Source organism: Phyllobates terribilis, unplaced genomic scaffold, assembly GCF_046119375.1.
Source record: "Phyllobates terribilis strain yellow unplaced genomic scaffold, ASM4611937v1 Scaffold_11__3_contigs__length_659146591, whole genome shotgun sequence".
NCBI lineage: Eukaryota > Metazoa > Chordata > Amphibia > Anura > Dendrobatidae > Phyllobates > Phyllobates terribilis.
In genome coordinates, this window is record NW_027362771.1 from 408,197,072 (window position 1) to 408,220,211 (window position 23,140).

Here is a 23,140-nt window from a genome sequence, read left to right on the forward strand (position 1 = left end):
CTGTTATCACAAGGTAAGGATTCAAGTATGCACCATGTGAATGATGAAATAACCATGAAAGAAAATGTGTTTCGACATACAGTACAGACCAAAAGTTTGGGCACACCTTCTCATTTAAAGATTTTTCTGTATTTTCATTACTATGAAAATTGTACATTCACACTGAAGGCATCAAAACTATGAATTAACACATGTGGAATTATATACTTAACAAAAAAGTGTGAAACAACTGAAAATATGTCTTATATTCTAGGTTCTTCAAAGTAGCCACCTTTTGCTTTGATGACTGCTTTGCACACTCTTGGCATTCTCTTGATGAGCTTCAAGAGTAGTGTTGAGCCACCCCCGTAGTGTTCGGGTTCGGTTACGGGATGTTCGTGGAACTGTTTGTCGAACAACTTAGAACACTGTCGAACACCATCGAACACCGTTAAAACCAATGGCAGGCAAATAAAAACACATAGAAAACACCTTCAAAGGTGTCCAAAAGCTGACAAACTGCACAGAAGACACTCTCTTTAAAAAAGCCAGCCAGCAATTCAGCATCGGTACCCGACAATTTAGAACAGAAAGAATAGAGCATCACACATCGATTAGATAGATAGAAACATGTCAGTCACATATATAAGAAGTACAGTGACAGTGTTCGTTATTGTACTTGTCATATAGTGTTAAAGGATTTATTAAAAAAAATAATAGTGTTTTCATGCACCGTCTCTTTAAAAAAGCCTGCCGGCAATTCACCATTGGTACCCGACAATTTAGAATAGAAAGAATAGAGCATCACACATAGATTAGATAGATAGAAACATGTCAGTCACATATATAATAAGTACAGTGATAGTGTTGATTACTGTACTTGTCATTTAGTGTTAAAATAAAGGATTTATTAAAAAGAAAATTGGCGTGGGGTTCCCCGTAATTTTAGTCTCTAGCGGAGGTTAAGCATACGGCTGGGGCAGATGTTTGAAGCCTGGGAAGGGGGTAATACCCACGGAGCTTCCCAGGCTACTAATATCAGCCCCCAGCTGAATACATAGCCTTTACTAGCTATTAAAATGGGGGACCCCAAAAAAATTATGTGGGGTCCCCCCTATTTTAATAGCTAGCAAGGGCTAGGCAGACAGCTAGGGGCTGTTATTAATAGCCCAGGAAGGGTGCCATGAATATTGGCACCCTCCCAGGCTAGAAACACCAGCCGTCAGCCACCCCAGAAATGCATAGGATGCACCAATTCTGGCACTTAGCCTCACTCTTCCCACTGCCCTGTAGCGGTGGCAGTGGGGTAATAGGGCTGGGGTTGATGTCAGCTTATAATGCCAGCTGACATCAAGCCCAGGTTAGTAATGGAGAGGCATCTATAAGACACCCCCATTACTAACCCCATAGTCAAAGTTAAAAGAAAAACACGAACACCCAGAATAAAGTCCTTTAATAGAATTAAACGATCTCCTGCAATAAAAATAAAATAATAAACCAACATCATCCTTACCTTTCCATGGTTCCCAGGACGGCTCCAGCTCTGCTACATTCACATGCCAGGCTGGATCGCAGCCGAAAGCTGCCAACCAGCTTGCCATGCCGCAGACACTGAGAAACGTAGGCATGCTTGCGCTCCTCAGTGTCTGGCTGTGACGGCATCCAGATGAGTCAAGTTCATGTCCAACAATATAGGGAAGCCCTTTTTTTATTTCATGAAATAATTAAAAAAAAAAGTACGTGGGGCTTCGCCCTATTCTTGTGTCCAGCCAGGTACAACTAGGCAGCTGGGGGCTGGAATTCACAGCGCAGGGAGGCTCAAGCTTTTTGGGCCCCCCCCGCTGCAAATTGCAGTCCGCAGCCAACCCATAAAATGACGCGTTCATAGAAGCGTCATCTTCTGGCGCTGTACCCAACTCATCCAGGGCCCTGGTGCGGTGGCTCACTGGGTAATAAAGGGGTTAGGGCCAGCTTGGTATTATCAGCTGGCCCTAAGCCCGAAATACATGGGGTCACGCCAATATTAGACATGACCGCCATGAATTTCTAGTAAAGTATTTAAAAAAAACACCCAGAATAAAGTCCTTTAATTGAAATAAACACACAATTTTTTAATGTTTTAAATTAAACCATACTTACCATCACGCCCATTCCAGATGAAGCCAATGTCTTCTGCAATAAAAGTAAAATAATAAACCAACATCATCCTTACCTTTCAATGAGTTCAATGAGTTCAATGAACTCAGCTCACCTCATGCACGTCACTGACAGCGTGGGAAAATTCTCCTGCGCTTGCGCTTGCCGTGAGAGCAGGAGAATTCTCTCATGCTCACTGCATGCGCAGGAGAATTCTCCCACACTGTCAGTGACGTGCATGAGGTGATCCGAGTTCATGTACATGAACTCGGCTCATCTGGATGCCGTCACAGCCAGACACTGAGGAGCGCAAGCATGCCTGTGCTTCTCAGTGTCTGCGGCATGGCAAGCAGGATGGCAGCTTTCTGCTGTGATCCAGCCTGTCATGTGAATGTAGCAGAGCTGGAGCCATCCTGGGAACCATGGAAAGGTAAGGAAGATGTTGGTTTATTATTTTATTTTTATTGAAGGAGATCGTTGGCTTCAGCTGGAATGGGCGTGATGGTAAGTATGGTTTAATTTAGAACAATAAAGAATTGTGTGTTTATTTCAATTAAAGGACTTTATTCTGGTTGTTTGTGTTTTCTTTTTTAACTTTGACTATGGGGTTAGTAATGGAGGTGTCTTATAGACGCCTCTCCATTACTAACCTGGGCTTGATGTCAGCTGGCATTATAAGCTGACATCAACCCCAGCCCTATTACCCCACTGCCAACGCTACAGGGCAGTGGGAAGAGCGAGGCTAAGTGCCAGAATTGGCGCATCCTATGGATGCGCCATTTCTGGGGTGGCTGACGGCTGGTGTTTCTAGCCTGGGAGGGGGCCAATATTCATGGCACCCTTCATGGGCTATTAATATCAGCCCCCAGCTGTCTGCCTAGCCTTTGCGAGCTATTAAAATAGGGGGAACCCCACATCATTTTTTTGGGGGGTCCCCCATTTTAATAGCTAGTAAAGGCTAGGTATTCAGCTGGGGGCTAATATTAGTAGCCTGGGAAACTCCGTGGGTATTACCCCCTTCCCAGGCTTCAAACATCTGCCCCAGCTGTCTGCTTAACCTCAGCTAGAGACTAAAATTACGGGGAACCCCACGCCAAATTTTTTTTAATAAATCCTTTATTTTAACGCTAAGTGACAACTACAGTAATCAACACTATCACTGTACATATTATATATGTGATTGACATGTTTCTATCTATCTAATCTATGTGTGATGCTCTATTCTTTCTATTCTAAATTGTCGGGTACCGATGCTGAATTGCCGGCCGACTTTTTTAAAGAGACGGTGCATGAAAACACTATTATTTTTTTTAATAAATCCTTTAACACTATATGACAAGTACAGTAACCAACACTGTCACTGTTCTTTTTATATATGTGACTGACATGTTTCTATCTATCTAATCGATGTGTGATGCTCTATTCTTTCTGTTCTAAATTGTCGGGTACCGCTGTATGCCGCTGCTGAATTGCCGGCTTTTCATGTATCACTGTGAGCACTGTTCCCATCGATTTGAGCAACCACTGTAATGCCACAACCACCATGGCTGTGGCATTACAGTGAGTGGCAGACAATCCCTGCTTGATGTGAAAAAATCAAGTTACGCTTTTGGTGCACGAACAGTTATCAAACATAACCTCGAACAGCCGAATTTTTTGCAAATCGTTCGCGTTCGTCGAACAACTTGAACACCGCCCAAAACAGCTTGAATTTGAGATTGGCGAACAGTTCGAGTCGAACACCGCTCATCTCTATTCAAGAGGTAGTCACCGGAAATGGTCTTCCAACAATCTTGAAGGAAGTCCCAGAGATGCTTAGCACTTGTTGGCCCTTTTGCCTTCACTCTGCGGTCCAGCTCACCCCAAACCATCTCGATTGGGTTCAGGTCTGGTGACTGTGGAGGCCAGGTCATTTGGCGTAGCACCCCATCACTCTCCATCTTGGTCAAATAGCCCTTACACTGCCTGGAGTTGTGTTTGGGGTCATTGTCCTGTTGAAAAATAAATGATGGTCCAACTAAACGCAAACCGGATGGAATAGCATGCTGCTGCAAGATGCTGTGGTAGCCATGCTGGTTCAGTATGCCTTCAATATTGAATAAATCCCCAACAGTGTTACCAGAAAAGCACCCCCACACAATCACATCTCCTCCTCCATGCTTCACGGTGGGAACCAGGCATGTAGAGTCCATCTGTTCACCTTTTCTGCATCGCACAAAGACATGGTGGTTGGAACCAAAGATCTCAAATTTGGACTCATCAGACCAAAACACAGATTTCAACTGGTCTAATGTCCATTCCTTGTGTTCTTTAGCCCAAACAAGTCTCTTCTGCTTGTTAACTGTCCTTAGCAGTGGTTTCCTAGCAGCTATTTTACCATGAAGACCTGCTGTTCAAAGTCTCCTCTTAACAGTTGTTGAAGAGATGAGTCTGCTGCTAGAACTCTGTGTGGCATTGACCTGGTCTCTAATCTGAGCTGCTGTTAACCTGCGATTTCTGAGGCTGGTGACTCGGATAAACTTATCCTCAGAAGCAGAGGTGACTCTTGGTCTTCCTTTCCTGGCGTGGTCCTCATGTGAGCCAGTTTCTTTGTAGCGCTTGATGGTTTTTGCAACTGCACTTGGGGACACTTTCAAAGTTTGCCCAATTTTTTGGACTGACTGACCTTCATTTCTTAAAGTAATGATGGCCACTCATTTTTTCTTACTTAGCTGCTTTTTTCTTGCTATAATACAAATTCTAACAGTCTATTCAGTAGGACTATCAGCTGTGTATCCACCAGACTTCTGCACAACACAACTGATGGTTCCCAACCCCATTTATAAGGCAAGAAATCCCACTTATTAAACCTGACAGGGCACACCTGTGAAGTGAAAACCATTTCTGGTGACTACCTCTTGAAGCTCATCAAGAGAATGCCAAGAGTGTGCAAAGCAGTCATCAAAGCAAAAGGTGGCTACTTTGAAGAACCTAGAATATAAGACATATTTTCAGTTCTTTCACACTTCTTTGTTAACTATATAATTCCACATGAGTTAATTCATAGTTTTGATGCCTTCAGTGTGAATGTACAATTTTCATAGTCATGAAAATACAGAAAAATCTTTAAATGAGGTGTGTCCAAACTTTTGGTCTGTACTGTACATATTTTACAGTTCGTACATTTGCTCTCTCTGTTCACAGCACATGGAGCAATGCTATTGAATAGGGCTTTTGAGATGAGAGTTTTTTACATGATCCGATTGTCTGTGTGAAAAAAAATCATAGCACTCACTAGCCACTTCAATCTTTTGGATGAAACACGTTCAATAAAGTCTATTGACACTCAAAAAAATTATCTCCTACTGATCAACCTTATTGCATCTGTCTTTTATGGATACATTGCAATTTGTTAACATAGGAAATTTGGTTTCGCAAATGTTTTTTAAACGCTGATGTACATGATAAAAACTGATGCCATACGGATGTCATGTGGACAGACCTACGGATGACACATGGATGGCATACAGATGAGAATAAGCATGAAAATAGTCTTTTTTATTTCTGGAAGAAAAATGTACAATTTTTTTTACACTCATCTGAAACCGGCCTAAATTTGCTGTATCATCACTGCAATCTCTGTATTTTATTTCTCTGATAATTCATCACTATCCGTGTACTGCAACATCAATTAGAGCATTATACACAAGCGGATCCATTGTGAATTATCTCTTACATAACTATAGTATGTGTCTGTGTTTGCACCATCCCATTTTCTATCATTCGAGCATTGTGACATCACTATGTGCAACTGTATGGTGGCTATGTGATGTTCCTGTGTATCATTTCTCAATGTGTGTTACCATTGTGCTGTAGAATTATATTTAAATTATCTTGGTGATATCACTATGTGCATCTTCTTTACACTGAAATCTCAATATATGCACTAGCAACATTAGGCATATGGTCTTTGTGGTGTAATACCGTCATGTGACTATGTGTATTTTTCCTATACGATGGCATCACTGTGTGCACCATCTCTATTCTGTAAGATAAGGTTCCCACTTGCATCTGAGCCTTCATCAAAGCACCAGTCCAGTGGGTTTTTTTCAGTGCTGGAGAGGTGCTTTAAATCTAAGTCTCCTCCCCTCGGTCATATACTCACCCTCCGGCGTCTTTACTTTGCTTTCGGTGCCACTCTGATCCCACTTTGCCATCTTGTAAGGACAGCTTCTGACAGGCCGGAAGTCAGAAGTTACATCGCAAACTCTCAATGCAACTCTATGAGATCCAGAACGAGGCTGTCATAGACTTGTATTGAGTTGCGCCCTCCGTCTCGCTCCATGAAACACTGGAGCTGCCGGGAGGTTGCAAACTGCCTGAGACTGACGGGAGTGGTGGTTATAACAAATGAAGATGCCGAAATGTGAGTATAAGACAGGGAGCAGAGGCACATGTGTAAAGTACCACTCCAGCTCTGAAAAAACCCACTGGAGTGGTGCTTTGATAAAGGCTCAGATGCAAGTGGGAACCTTATCTTACAGAATAGAGATGGTGCACACAGTGATGCCATCGTATAGCAAAAATACACATACTGTAGTCACATGACAGTGTGCTTTAAGTGTCCACATTGCAAATTCTATAATTACCTCAGGAAAAAAATGACAGCCTCCCAAACTGAAACTAAACTGACCCCAATTAAAATTAAATGGATTCATCTTGCACCAGTTGTGTCAATCATATTCTATACATTATTGTGTATATATTATCCGTCTTGAGCATCACCGTGACCATAATTTGCACACAGCCATATCATTTTGTGTATTATTTTTATTATGTCACTTTGTGCACTTTATTTTGCGCTGTGGCATTAATTTGTATCCCAACATTACAGTACGCCTGCTGGCCATGTTCCCTAGCCTATGGTATGGTCCTGTTGTGTAGGGTGGGGAACACTGCCTTACATTTCGATTATTTACATAACGGCTGCAAGTAACGTAGTGGAAAGCAGAGTTTTTCCCTTACCTGCATGAAAAACAGTGTGACTTGAATCTGATTATCCATATCCTCAGGGCAGCTAGGTTTTTTCATAACCCTCTGTCGTTCTTAGCTTCTCAAAACAAACATGCATGGGATGTTATGTGACGCATTGTTTGCTTTGCATCTGGTTGTGTCAGGTCTCATTGCGCTCAGCACTACAAATGAAATCCGATGTGACCTGACACAGCACCGTACATGTGTCACCTTGCAGCACACACTCAAAGAACTTAACTGTGTTTAGTTTCTTTTCATTGAACATGGCAGTACCTGACTCGAATGCAGAATCCGCTGTAAATATACACTAAATAATGAACAGCAGGCACATCCAGTATGTAAACCGTTTGTCAGAAAACTGTATAGTTCAGTTTAGAAATAAGATTTTTTCTTCCACTAGTGTAGATGTTACTCTACAGTTTTAGAAAACTGAAATTATGTGAAATCTGTAAGTTCTATTTTAACGAGAATTTCAGTCAGTTCATATTCATCTTCCGCAAACGGTACATTTACGCTGAGAGTATCGTGAGCAATCGTCCCTAGGAAAACTCGTTCCCAATAATCTTGCAGTCTAAACAGGCTGACGGTCACTTGATGAATGAGCAAAATTCTTATTCATCAGGTAAAATGCTATTTTGTGCTACACAAAAGATAATTGTTCTCGGCAACATATTGTGCTGCCGACAACAATTGCAGCCTATGCGCGCTGGGCGATCTATTACAGATTGGTCAGTTCTCATCGTTAACCATTGGCTGCCTGTGTAAACAGATATTAAACAACCACCCATCAGCAAACATTTAGGCTATGTGCCCACGATGCAGAAATGCTCTGGATTTTTCCTGAGCGTTTCTGCATCTCCCCTGGCAGAAAAAACGCATGCGGATTGTACATGCGTTTTTCCTGCCAGGGACATGCGGATGTGATGCGTTCTTCACATGCGGGTTGACAAGTGCTTTCCAAGCGATTTTAGCATCACTTGGAAAGTGCTTGTCAACTTGGTCACACTATATAAATCCATGGATTTATATAGCGTGACCGTAAAGAATGTTTAAAAATAAAAAAATAAATCTATACTTACCTTCCGATGGCCCCCGCAGTCTTGCTTCGCTCCGTCCTGGCTGCCGGCAGATCACGGTACACTGAAGGACCTGCCGACGTCAACATCGCGTGACCCGTCACATGACGTTGATGTCAGCGCAGGTCCTTTAGTCCACCGCGATCTGCCGGCAAGGAAGGACGAGCGCAGCGGGGGCCTTCAGAATGTAAATATAACATTTAGGCTGTGTGCCCACGATGCATTTTTTAAGCGTTTCCGCAGCGGCAAAAACGCTGCAGAAATGCTTAAAAAACGCATGGTAGAAGGCCTGCCATGTTCCCCAATGATAATCCACATGTGCTGTGTAAATTTCCGCTGCGAATTATCATTGCGGAAAAAAACGCAGCACTACCAATTATTTTGCGGAAGCGCTGCGGTTTCGCCGCCATTGACTTGCATTGGAACGCATGGATTATGCATCACTGTATATGTAGATGCGCATTCCATGCGTTCCAATGTGCGGATGGTACCCGGGTGTGGAGGACAGGAGACTCTCCTCTGGACCCGGTTACCGCAGAACCTGTACAGGAACATGGCAGGCCTTCTACCATGCGTTTTTTAAGCGTTTATGCAGAGTTTTTGCCGCTGCGGAAACGCTTAAAAAATGCATCGTGGGCACACAGCCTTATAGATTGGTGGCCATTTAGTGCGACAAGTTGATCCGTGTAAATGGACCTTTAATCTGCATTCACATGCAGTGAACATGCTCACAACATCTTGGCATAGACTATAATCTTTGCCGGGTGCATGCACAGAACCCTCCGTGGCCTATCAAACCTGGAAGTCCCGGCCTAGCATGAGAAACCTGAAGATATTAAGTGCCACTGCTGGCAATCCGAAGATGTGACAAGGACCGGACTGATGACAAAGGTGAAGTGAGTATAAGGATTTTTTTTATTTTTTACATTTTGATGGCCATTCATAGGTTATAAAAATGGCAGCCAGTGGCCAGAATTTAGCTGAATCCATGCAGCAGTAAATTGCAAAAAAATCAGCATTTTGCTGAATGCAGATTTTTGGGAAAAGTCGAGTAGAATTCAGTTCTACTCAAATTTATTGACTCATCTGCACAGCCAAACCCTAACGATTGTTCTGGTATCCAGTGGTTGGTCTTTTCTCAGGAACTGGTGTTATTTACTGTGGGGAAAAAAATACATAGTCAGCCACCAATTGTGCAAGTTCTGCCACTTAAAACTCTTATTTTCCACCAAAATTTGAAAAAAATTATTTCCAAATCAGATAATGTGATTTTCAGGATTTGTTTTCTCATTTTGTCTCTCATAGTTGAGGTCTACCTATGATGTCAATTACAGGCCTCTCTCATCTTTTTAAGTGGGAGAACGTGCACAATTGGTGGCTGACTAAATACTTTTTTTCCCCGCTGTATGTATACATGTAAATGCAATCCCCTCTGAGGCTTAGTTTTTTTCTAAGCTAAATCAACTGATCCCTTGTAATAATCTAGTGGCATGCCTTTGAACTGACTCTAACTTATGAATATCCTTTTTAAAATGTGGAGCCCGAAACTGGATCCCATATTCCAGATGTGGCCTCACCAATGATTTATAAAGGGGTAACAGTACGTTGGGATCACAGGATTTTATTTCTCTTTTTATGCATCCCAAAATCGTGTTTGCGTTTGCGGCAGCTGCTTGATATTGAGTACTGCTGCTCAGCTTACTTGTCACCAGAATACCCAAGTCTTTCTCCTCTTCTGTAGTCCCGAGTATACTCCCATTTAATTTATATGCAGCAATAGGATTACTCGGTCCTAGGTGTTTTACTCTGCATTTATCTACATTAAACCTCATTTGCCAAGTCTTTGCCCATTCAGTCATTTTATCCAGATCGTTCTGCAATATCGTAATGTCATGATCAGATTTTAATATCGTACATAGTTTAGTGTCGTCAGCAAAAACTGACACTTTGCTCTCAATCCCATCCACAAGGTCATTAATAAAGAGGTTAAAAAGAATCGGTCCTAGCACAAATCTGTAGCACCCTGAGGATTCGGCTGCTACAGGGGTATTGCACCTCAACCCAGAGGTGTGATATTCCACTCCCGGGTAAGGATGGAGTGTGGAACTGAGCTCAGTTAGCTGCATGCACTACACACATCCCATTTCCGGGGAACAGACCGATGGTACTCCCACTAGAGAAATGTGCAGGTATGACAGTGTCTGTTCCCGGCTGGAGTGGGAGGGGGGTGGAACATCCCAGTAGTGTAGGGGCAGATAGGGGGAGCAGTCTGAGTAGTGCTAGGAGCTCATTGGGTGCTGGTCACCTGAGCTCACACATAGAGGGAGTATATAAGGTGGGAACCATCTTAGATCAGGGTCAGTCTGTCAGTCTTTTGTCAGAGTAGAGCAGAGGAAGAGAGCAGAGGAGAAGAGCAGCTCCAAGGCCAAGAGAGAGAGAGGAGAAAGAAAGACCCAGAGGGGGAGAAAGAAGGAACTCCAAGAGCCCAAATTAGACCAGAGGGTGAAGAGTTGGCAACAGGGTACCGGATCCCAAGCTGGCAGAGGCTACAGCACACCTTAGCCAGGAACCGGAGGTCGTGGGCAGGATCTGCCACGACCACCCACTAAATCCACCCGGAAGGCAGACCAGGAATAGGGTCAGGGAACCCAGAGACAAGGGTTTACCACCAAGAGGCCCGAGGGAGCCGGACATAGGTGGATCCCTGGTGGGGAAGGCCAGAGAAGAGGACAGGACAGAAAGGGAGCTCAGGACCACGCTCCAGAATCACCTGGGGGTTGGCCGAGTCCAGGACCTGGTGGACGCAGCACGGCTCGGGTGGTCACTTAAGGCCGGAGTGACCGGAACAACTGCAGTAAGTAAAAACCCTGAACTGCACAGCCCGACTCTGAGTCTCATTTCCATCCTCGCTGCACCACCACAACCCCCATCCTCTGCAACTGACCCCCTGAGGCTATACCCCTCCCGTTGGGGGTTATACTACCTAAGCTGCACTCACATCATCAGCCTCAGTGGACCCTGCTGCAGCGGCGGCCGTATTGACCGCAATTCAACGGGTGGCGTAGTCGACACAAAAGAACATCTAGTAACATCATAAGGACTGCCACACACTGAGCTTGACACCCTGGGCACGGACCGGGTCACAGCCACTCGGAGACTACAACCCCCATCTGATCCGGCTCCGGGTATCCCCAACAACACTGGCCCAGGGGGCGCGTCAACTTTAGCGTAGTCGGCAGGATCACGTGCCCGCAACAACCGGGTACTGCGTGCCTGAAGAGAAGTACACCGTTACCTCAAAAAGAAGTCTCCTGCCGGTTCCGGAGGGTCCCCGCCATCGGGCCCCATCACAGGTCGTTTCCCGCCGGTTGTCCGCCATTTGCAGCTTTTTCCCGCCATCCATGGAGTTTCCCGCCACTGGGAGACGATTCCCGCCATTTCCGAAGATTTCCCGCCTTGGGGGAGCGGACGCCATTATGGGCGTGCCAGAGGGTGGCAAAAGGCCACCTCCCATCGTGGGCCAGGTCGATGAATGGCGCCAAAAGCGGAAACCGCACCCACCAACAGAGACTGTGATGCTGGAAGTGTCCATCAGCGTGAGAGAACTGCCCCTGGAACTGAAGTTGCCCCGGGACCACCCTCGATGTGGGCGGAGACAGAAGAAGAGAACAAAGATGGGTGTCGCCTGGAGCAGTCTGGAGAGAGCGCACCCGGAGACAAGACGTCTGGAAGAGAGTCCAGAGAAAGCCTACCCGGAGATGGAGGGAGAGTCAGGCAGCACCGACCCAGTGGTCAGGAGCCTGTTGCAGGTCGCCACTCCAGAAGGCCTGCTGGAGATCCTAACACAGCTCCCCCGAGACCGGGAGTGTGCACAGACCGCGTTGGAGGGCCTCGCACGGAGGATGGCCCAGGTGCAGCGGGAGACGTTGGCGGAGTGGAGCCGAGAGATGGCCCAGCAGACCGAAACCCGTCAGCGGAGCACGCCACCCGAGACGAGGAGACAGACCGCCTCTGAGGATGGCGCAGGAGGAATGAAGGCAGGAGACGGCGCCGAGAAGGGAGCTGAACGGACGGAGGCAGGTAAAGGGGACGTCTCTACCCCGAGCCGGGAAACCGCGTGCCTGCCCCAGCTCCCCGTCGCAGAGCCCGAAATTCCCCCTGCCGTGCCCGTCGCTGCATCGTCACCACCGCCGACTAGGCCTCAACCGGAAACCGTGGCCGCGACCCCTGTGACGTCACACGCCTTGACCTCGAGCGTGGCCAAGCAGGAAATACCACCGGCCTGGTCGCAAGGCCTAGTACCCCCGGGCGCCGCTATTCCAACAGCGCCCCCTACCTCCGCGGAGCCACCGGCCTGGTCGCAGGGCCGAATAACCCAGGGCGCCGCCGTTCTTACGGTGCCCTTTGCCTTTAAGGTGCCCCAGGCCTGGTCGCAAGGCCTGGTTAACCCGGGCGCCGCTACCATCAACGCGCCCTCAACATCTCGAGTGCCGCACCTGGGTGAAAATCTATTCGCCCAGCATACGTGCCCGGATGGGCAGCCCTTCATCTGGCCCCAGGAGTACATTCAGCTGGAACTCCAGAGAGCAAGGCCCATGTGCGAGCCCCTGATTCCGGCTCAGAAGCCTGTAAAGAGGACCTCGCCCCCGCTGGAGGAGGCACAGTTCGAGTGGGACCCCACCGGAGAAGACCTCATGGGGTTCACTCAGGAGACTCGGGCGGCCGCAGCAGAGCGTGCAGAGTGCTGCCGGCAGCAGCTCGAGGTCTTCGAGAGGGAGCGGAGAGAGAGGCGGGTCCGGGAACAGCAAGCGCAGATAAGGAGCGCGGAGCAGAAGAGCCGGACCAGGAGGAATCCCCGTGCAGCACATGGTCCCCCTTCCACCGGGACTGTGATAAAGTTCAACATGCAGCACGGATGGGGCTTCATTAGAGACCATCAGACCCCCGGCGACGTCTTTGTAACTCGCAGAGACGTAGAAAGCCATCTGCCGGAGGGACACAGAGGTCGTGACCTGTACGTAGGGGACGAGGTCACCTTCACCCGGCACAAGTGTGCCAAAGGACCCTACGCCCTCCATGTGCATCGCCTGACGGAGGAGGAGCTGCGGTGTGAGGAGGAGCAAGAGGACCCGGACGGGTCTGAAGAATCTAAAAAAGGAGCAGGAGGACGCCGTCGTTGAAGTACGGTAGAGAGAGACTGTATAAAGTTACCCGTCAGGGTATAAGAACTGTTGCTAGTTAAAATATAGTCCCCGTTGGGACCAGCAAATTGAACTGTTAACCCCGTGTGTCCCTATTCCCACTGACCGAGGACTGAGAGCGGTCATCCATAGTTCCTAATACCTGGCCGAGGACTGAGAGCGGCCATATCCCCTTGTATATAGTTGCGCTTCCTAAAGCGCCCCCCTACTGGTTTTATAGGAAAACCGTGCTTCTTCAAGAGACTGTCGCACTTTACCCGGTCACAAGTTGCACCGTGACCGGAGGAACCAGAAACAAGAATGTTTATATGAAAAGTTTATTGCTGCTGATGATGTTTTATATGTTTTATATGTTTATGTTTTATGAAAAAAAAAAAAAATGTATGTTTGTGGATGTTTATATCTTACAGCCCGAGGACGTGCTGTGATTTACCAGGGGGGAATGTAGCACCCTGAGGATTCGGCTGCTACAGGGGTATTGCACCTCAACCCAAAGGTGTGATATTCCACTCCCGGGTAAGGATGGAGTGTGGAACTGAGCTCAGTTAGCTGCATGCACTACACACATCCCATTTCCGGGGAACAGACCGATGGTACTCCCACTAGAGAAATGTGCAGGTACGACAGTGTCTGTTCCCGGCTGGAGTGGGAGGGGGGTGGAACATCCCAGTAGTGTAGGGGCAGATAGGGGGAGCAGTCTGGGTAGTGCTAGGAGCTCATTGGGTGCTGGTCACCTGAGCTCACACATAGAGGGAGTATATAAGGTGGGAACCATCTTAGATCAGGGTCAGTCTGTCAGTCTTTTGTCAGAGTAGAGCAGAGGAAGAGAGCAGAGGAGAAGAGCAGCTCCAAGGCCAAGAGAGAGAGAGGAGAAAGAAAGACCCAGAGGGGGAGAAAGAAGGAACTCCAAGAGACCAAATTAGACCAGAGGGTGAAGAGTTGGCAACAGGGTACCGGATCCCAAGCTGGCAGAGGCTACAGCACACCTTAGCCAGGAACCGGAGGTCGTGGGCAGGATCTGCCACGACCACCCACTAAATCCACCCGGAAGGCAGACCAGGAATACGGTCAGGGAACCCAGAGACAAGGGTTTACCACCAAGAGGCCCGAGGGAGCCGGACATAGGTGGATCCCTGGTGGGGAAGGCCAGAGAAGAGGACAGGACAGAAAGGGAGCTCAGGACCACGCTCCAGAATCACCTGGGGGTTGGCCGAGTCCAGGACCTGGTGGACGCAGCATGGCTCGGGTGGTCACTTAAGGCCGGAGTGACCGGAACAACTGCAGTAAGTAAAAACCCTGAACTGCACAGCCCGACTCTGAGTCTCATTTCCATCCTCGCTGCACCACCACAACCCCCATCCTCTGCAACTGACCCCCTGAGGCTATACCCCTCCCGTTGGGGGTTATACTACCTAAGCTGCACTCACATCATCAGCCTCAGTGGACCCTGCTGCAGCGGCGGCCGTATTGACCGCAATTCAACGGGTGGCGTAGTCGACACAAAAGAACATCTAGTAACATCATAAGGACTGCCACACACTGAGCTTGACACCCTGGGCACGGACCGGGTCACAGCCACTCGGAGACTACAACCCCCATCTGATCCGGCTCCGGGTATCCCCAACAACACTGGCCCAGGTGGCGCGTCAAATCCATGCGGCACCCCACTGCTGACTATATCCCATTTAGAGAACATACCATTTATGACGACTATTTGTTTACTATCATTTAGCCAATTCCTTACCCATCTGCATATAGTTCCCCTAAGTCCTTGCTTCTGTAGCTTCAGTATATGGCTGTTATATGGTACAGTATCAAATGCCTTTGCAAAGTCCAGATAAATCACATCAGCCGCATTACCAACATCCAGATTTGCACTTACCTCCTCATAGAACCCCAACATGTTGTTTAGACACGACCAATGTTTCATGAATCTGTGCTGATTATCATTTATTATATTATTCTCTGTGATATACCTCTGCAGGCCCTCAAATCTTTGCACATTACCAATGTCAGATTTACTGGACGGTAGTTACCTGGATCCACCTTCTTACCTTTCTTAAATATCGGTACCTCTTTGGCTATCCTCCTACCCCTGTTACAAGAGAGTCTAAGAAATTGAGATTCCGCGGTCTGTCAATTACTGAGCTCAATTATCTCAGTATCCATGGATGAATACCATCTGGGCCAGGGGATTTGTCAATATTTAATTTTCTCAGACACAGGTGTACTTGTTTTTGTGTTAAACTTGTTATATCAGGTGGTGAACTTTGATTTTTGCCCTTATTATCTCAGTCTTTTCTTTGTCCTCTATTATTATCTTGTTATTATCATCTTTTCAGGAGCCGATGCCAACAGTTTTTTTTATTTATGGCATTGATGTATTTATAAAAAATGTTGGGATTTATTTTAAAGTCGCTGGTAGTGATGAGCGAGCACTAAAATGCTCGGGTACTCGTTGCTTGGGTCGAACACGTTGGAATACTCGGGTGCTTGACCCGATCAACGAACCCAATGTAAGTCTATGGGAAAATCGAGCATTTTTCAGGCGGCCCCCCCTGGTGGTGTGCAGAGGGCCTAAAAATTGCCCAAATCGATGGGAACAGTGCTTAAATGACATGGGAACAGCATGGGGAAGACCCCTGGAAGCATATCTGAATCCCAGATCACTACTGTCAACAACGTTGTCAGAGTATTACGCCACTTTTACGGACTCACAATAAAACAAACAAAAACAAAACCAAAATGGATTTTCCCAGGAAATATGTTAAGGAACATCCTTTAAAGGGTAAAGACTTGTATACACACTGTGTGCAGAATTATTAGGCAAATGAGTATTTTGATCACATGACACTTTTTATACATGTTGTCCTACTCCAAGCTGCATAGGCTTGAGAGCCAACTACCAATTAAGTAAATCTGGTGATGTGCATCTCTGTAATGAGGAGGGGTGTTGACTAATGACATCAACACCCTATATAAGGCGTGCTTAATTATTAGGCAACTTCCTTTCCTTTGGCAAAATGGGTCAGAAGAGAGATTTGACGGGCTCTGAAAAAAGTCCAAAATTGTGAGATGTCTTGCAGAGGGATGCAGCAGTCTTGAAATTTCCAAACTTTTGAAGCATGATCAACTAACAATCAAGCGTTTCATGGCATATAGCCAACAGGGTTGCAAGAAGCGTGTTGGCCAAAATAGGCGCAAAATAACTGCCCATGTATTGATGAAAATCAAGCGTGAAGCTGCCAAGATGCCATTCACCACCAGTTTTGCCATATTTCAGAGCTGCAACGTAACTGGAGTATCAAAAAGTACAAGGTGTGCGATACTCAAGGACATGGTCAAGGTAAGGAAGGCTGAAAAATGACCACCTTTGAACAAGAAACATAAGATAAAACGTCAAGAATGGGCCAAGAAATAGCTTAAGACTGATTTTTCAAAGGTTTTATGGACTGCCGAAATGAGAGTGACTCTTGATGGGCCAGATGGATTGGCCAGAGGCTGGATCTGTAAAGGGCAGAGAGCTCCACCCCGACTCAGACGTCAGCAAGGTGGAGGTGGGGTACTGATATGGGCTGGTATCAAAGATGAACTTGTGGAACCTTTTCGGGTGGAGGATGGAGTGAAGCTCAACTCCCAGACCTACTGCCAGTTTCTGGAAGACAACTTCTTCAAGCAGTGGTACAGGAAGAAGTCAGTATCGTTCAAGAAAAACATGATTTTCATGCGGGACAATTCTCCATCACATGCATCGAACTACTCCACAGCGTGGCTGGCCAGTAAAGGTCGAAAAGAAGAAAAAATAATGACATGGCCCCCTTGTTCACCTGATCTGAACCCCATAGAGAACCTGTGTTCCATCATAAAATGTGAGATCTACAGGGAGGGAAAACAGTACACCTCTCGGAACAGTGTCTGGGAGGCTGTGGTGGCTGCTGCACGCGATGTTGATCGAAAACAGATCAAGCAACTGACAGAATCTATGGATGGAAGGCTGTTGAGTGTCATCATAACGAAAGGTGGCTATACTGATCACTAATTTTTGGGGTTTTTCTTTTTGCATGTCAGAAATGTTTATTTCTAAATTTTGTGCACAGATATTGCTTTACCTGGTGAAAATAAACAAGTGAGATGGGATTACATTTGTTTTTTATTAAGTTGCCTAATAATTCTGCACAGTAATAGTTACCTGCACAAACAAATATCCTCCTAAGATAGCCAAATCTAAAAAAAAAAACACTCCAACTTCCAAAAATATTAACCTTGGATATTTATGAGTCTTTTGGGTTGATTGAGAACATAGTTGTTGATCAATAATAAAAATAATCCTCTAAAATACAACTTACCTAATAATTCTGCACACAGTGTAAGGCAAAATAAATAACCAAAACAAAAATACTCCTCCACACCTTGGTTATGTTCACACATAGCGTTTTTGATGCGTTTTTGCACTTTTGCATTGCTTTCAACCAAGACAAATGCATTCACCAGGAAATGTAATTTTAACATTTTAAAGCCTTATCAGGCCATGTGGTGTGTGATACATCATCAGACACATGCATACAGTGCTGAAAAGACATGGGAACAGCATGGGGAAGACCTCTGAAAGCATCTCTGACTCCCAGGTCACTGCCTAAAAGTGTGCCCATCATAAGTGATCCTTGGCGCATGCGGAGATGCCTCCCGCCATGCACCTGTCATTGCAGACTTGCAACAATCACCGTCCACGTCCTTGTCCCAGTGCAGCGTTCAGTTGTCACTACCCCATACCTTGGAATGCAAGCGCAAGTATGCAGCCAGCCACCCACCAACCCACAGGCTGCAATACTATACTGCCAAATTTTTGACAGCTGCTTGCACTTGAAATGTGGCCTTTTAGGCTCATGGAGGCAGAAGCTTTTCATAACCTCATGCTGGCGGCGGCCGGGTGTCCATACTCGGTCCCCAGCCGCCACTGTTTCTCCTTTTGTCGTCTCCGCCTTCCACAAGCACGGGTTCCACAACATTACCCGTGCCCTCCCCAGTGCACTTACTGGGAAGGACCGCCAAACCACAAACACATGGACAGGTGAATATGGCCAGGGACAGAACGGAGCCAGTCCACAGCTGTTTTTGCTGAGAGTTGTATTTCAGAACAGTCATATTCTTTAGCTCGGTGAAAGGATTGGCATAGAAGGAAACCGTATCTACTCTGGGTGTCATTTCTCCCAGGAAGTCCTCTAAAGCAGCTTTTGCAGAAGCAATGGCAGCCCATCCAACATCAACTCGCACTTGTCGGTTGTGCTTTGACACACAAACATCTTTCTTTGCTCATTTAATTTCATGACTACAGAGTTGGGCAATGGCCTGATCTGCAATCCGGTTTGAGAAATAACATGCATAAGCACGTCCGATCCACATTAAAAAAACAGCCATAGAGTGTCCGGGAACCTTCCCCACACTTTTCTTAGCCAGGGCTGCTTCTCGGCAGGGTTGGACGGGCCCACCGGAAAACCGGAGACTCCTCCGGTGGGCCCTGGCTTCACCTTCAGGAGAGTTCATAGTGCCGAGGTGAGGCCATGATGATGATAGAGGCCACCATCTGCTTAGTTTCCTGTTACTTGGAATGCAAGCGCAAGTATGCAGCCAGCCACCCACCCACAGGCTGCAATACTAAACTGCCAGATTTTTGGGCAGCTGCTTGCACTTGAAATGTGGCCTTTTAGGCTCGTGGAGGCGGAAGCTTTTCACAACCTCATGGCGGCGGCCGGGTGTCCATACTCGGTCCCCAGCGGCCACTATTTCTCCCAGTATCGTCTTCGCTTTCCACAAGCAAGAGTCCCTGAACATTACTGCTGGTACTTTTCTGTGGGAATCTGCTTGCCTCCTACCAGCATGGTATTAGGCCGTGGTATTAGCACTGCCCCCAGTACCAGTAGCAAAGCCATCCCCAATTTCCTTCTCAGGAATTTTATTTGGTAGACTGAGTGGCTGCCCAAATACACTAGTTTCTTACAAAGGAGCTGAAGATAGAGTGGCAGTAAGTGCAAGTTTCTCCAGCCTGTTAGATATTGGACGGTCCCACCAGAGAATCCTCTGGTGTGCCCTGGCTTCTACAACAGGAGAGCTCATGATAGCAGGCGGCACGGTAGCGCAGTGGTTAGCACTGCAGCCTTGCAGCGCTGGGGTCCTGGGTTCAAATCCCACCCAGGACAACATCTGCAAGGAGTTTGTATGTTCTCCCCGTGTTTGCGTGGGTTTCCTCCAGGTTTCCTCCCACACTCCAAAGACATACTGATAGGCAATCTAGATTGTGAGCCCCGATGGGGACAGCAACAATACTGTATGTAAAGCGCTGCAGAATATGTTAGCGCTATATAAGAATAAAGATTATTATTATTATTATTATTATTATTATTAGAGGGTGAACGGCAGCACATTGGATCAGTGGTTAGCCTTGCAGCGCTGGGATCCTGAGTTCAAATCCCAGCAAGGACAACATCTGCAAGGACTTTGTATGCTCTCCCCGTGATTGCGTGGGTTTCCACCACAGTAAAAAAGCAGCCATAGAGTGTCCAGGAACCTTCCCACACACTTTTCTTAGGCAGGACTGCTTCTCAGCAGGGTTGGACGGTCCCACCAGAGAATCCTCTGGTGTGCCCTGGCTTCTACAACAGGAGAGTTCATGATAGCGCTAACTTTGCAGCTGCTATGGGGCTCTTAAGCGGGGGAGAAAGGTGAGCCCTCAGAACCAAATCCTCAGGTGGGCACAATGTTTTTCAATCTGAAACAGATTCTCAGTGGGAATTGTATTTTACTACAGCCATATTCTTTAGCTCGGTGAAAGGACTGGCATATAGGGAAACCGTATCTACTACGGCTGTCATTTCTCCGTCACCAGGTTCTGCCTATTGTCACACATGACCATGCCTGGCTGTATGTTCAGCGGTGAGAGCCACAGATCAGGCTTTTGTGTTACAGCTTTCAACAACTCTGCAGCGCTGAGCAATTTGTCACCTAAGCATTAAGCATGTTTTCTTCAGCACAGGCTGTTGCTGCTTGGCCAAGGCAGTGCTGCAGTGCTTTCAGCTTGTGACTGATGTGGTCATTTCGGAGATGGAGGAGGAGGTGCAGGAGCTGAACAATGTGATTACATTGAGGTTACATTGGCAACTCTGTTTTTTATACTATACTATACTGTTTTGTTTTTTTACGTTATTTTTTTAAGACAAATGCATTCACTGGGAAATGTAATTTTAGCATTTTACAACCTTATCTGACAATGTGGTGTGTGACACATCATCAGACACATCCTGTTTCAGTGATGATGGAGGGACTCTGAAAGTCGCAAAGGCTATTTTTATAGGGCCATCAGGCGGACCTTACTATTCTTAAAAGGCCAGCAGTCAGCCCTCGCTATTGTTAGAGAGCCATCAGCCGGCTATGCTTTGTTGTTCCCATTATTAGCGAGTGGGTCTATAATGCTGTTATTGCATATGCAGTGACTGCAACGGTGGCCAAAAGTTCGGACGCAACCCAATACACTTCGAAGAGACATAGAAGAGGGTCTCAGTAAAAAAAATGTTCCCATTATAAAGGAGCGGGTCTCCTATAGTGGTAATGTCCATGCTGTGACTGCAAGGGCTGCCAAAATTTGGGAAAAACCCCACTAACAATTTAAAGACACATAGAGCAGGGCCCCAGTAATGAGTGTGACATGTTCCTATTAGAAAGGAGAGGGTCTGCTATACAGTTATAGGTTTATGCAGTGAGTCCAACGGCTGACCAAATTTAGGAAAAACCCCACTAAGAATTTAAAGACACATAGAGCAGGGCCACAGTAACGACAAATTTCCATTAGAAGGAGAGAGTCTGCTATACAGTTCTAGTGTATGCAGTGAGTCCAACGGCTGACCAAATTTAGGAAAATCCCCATTAACAATTTAAAGTTACATAGAGCAGGGCCACAGCAACGACAAATTCCCATTAGAAAGGAGAGGGTCTCCCATAGTGTTGGCCTATGCAGTGAATGCAAGGGCTGCCAAAAATTGGGAGGCACTCCAATGCCCCTTGGAAGAGACTTAGAGGACCTCATAAAAATAAGTTTCCCATTAGAAAGGAACGGGTCTCCTATACTTGTAATGCCCATGCAGTAGGTATATGGGCTGACAAACACCTACCCCTGGGGGGTATACATGAACATACTGTAAAAAAAATTTTTTTTACGGGCATCATAAACACCCTTTAAAAAAATTATGTGGGTGTTGCATCACGGACCACGGTCACCCTGGTGATATGGTGGTGGAGGATGAGGATGAGGAAAAGTAGGAGGACAAGAGCAAACAGCCAAAATCAAGAAGCGTATACCCATGTGTGGGTGTGAAGAGGTGCATGGGAACACACCTCCCAAAAAAGACACTGGATTTGAGTTTATGTTATGCTGCTATAATTCGGTGGTGTTGAGAAGTCTGGCCCAATCCAGCCCTTGTTCATTTTTATAAGAGTCAGCCTGTCAGCATTTTCAGTTGACAGATGGATGCTCTTATCAGTTATAATTCTACCTGCGGCAGTTAAAACCCGCTCTGATAAAACGCTAGCGGCAGGGCAGCCCAGGACCTCCAAGGAGTAGAGAGCCAGTTCAATCCACTTATCCAGCTTGGATACCCAATAATACCCAAACTTGGCACTCCTTGTGAGAGTACCCCACACCTCAGGGCCTGTGCGATGGGAGGGTCGGAGAAAACTGTCCCAGAACTTTGACAGTGTTCCCCTGCCTCTGCTGAATTGCATTTGTGTCTCTCTCGCCTGTACTCCTTGGTTGTCCAACGAACTGTGACCTCTGCCGCCAGTGTTATCTGATGGGAATTTTTTTAATACTTCCGCAACAAGGGCCTTCTGGTACTGCCCCATTTTTGTAGACCTATCCACCTCAGGAATAAGAGATATAAAGTTCTCCTTGTAGCGTGGGTCTAGAAGTGTCACCAAAGAGTAATGACTGTCACCCAAAATTTTGAGAACGCGAGGGTCATGGGAAAGGCAGCGAAACATAAACTCAGCCATGCGTGCCAGACTGCTAACAGGCAATACTTCCGTGTCCTGACCAATAGGATGACTGACCATGCTCTCCTCCTCCTCTTCTTCCTCTCTGTCCTCTGGCCATCCACACTGAACAGACGGTATGACAGTTGTGCAGGTAGTACCGTCTATGGCGCATGAAACTAGCTCCTGTTCTTCCTCCTCCTCCCCCTCTTCCTCTTTGTCACCCAATCCACATTAGGATGAGATGAAGCTGGGCTGTGTGTGATCACCCTCTATGGTTTCTTGCTCCATCTCATCGTGCTCTGCCTGCAATGCATCCTCTTTGATTGTGAACAGAGAGCGTTTCACAAGAAACACAGGCACACAGGCGGCGTACTTTAACAAGCAGATCCGGCAGCTCCGGGTAGGATTTGAGAAACCGCTGAACCACGATGTTAAGCACATGGGCCAGGCATGGTATGTGTGTGAGCTCGCCTCGCCTCAGAGCCGCCACCAGGTTCTGGCCATTGTCACACACGACCATGCCTGGCTGTAGGTTCAGCGGTGTAAGCCACAGATCTGTCTGCTCTTTCAGAGCTGTCCACAACTCTTCAGCATTGTGCGGTTTGTCACGTAAGCATATTAGCTTCAGCAAAGCCTGTTGCTGCTTGGCAGAGTCAGTGCAGCAGTGCTTCCAGCTTGTGACTGATGTGGTCATTTCAGAGATGAAGATTGAAG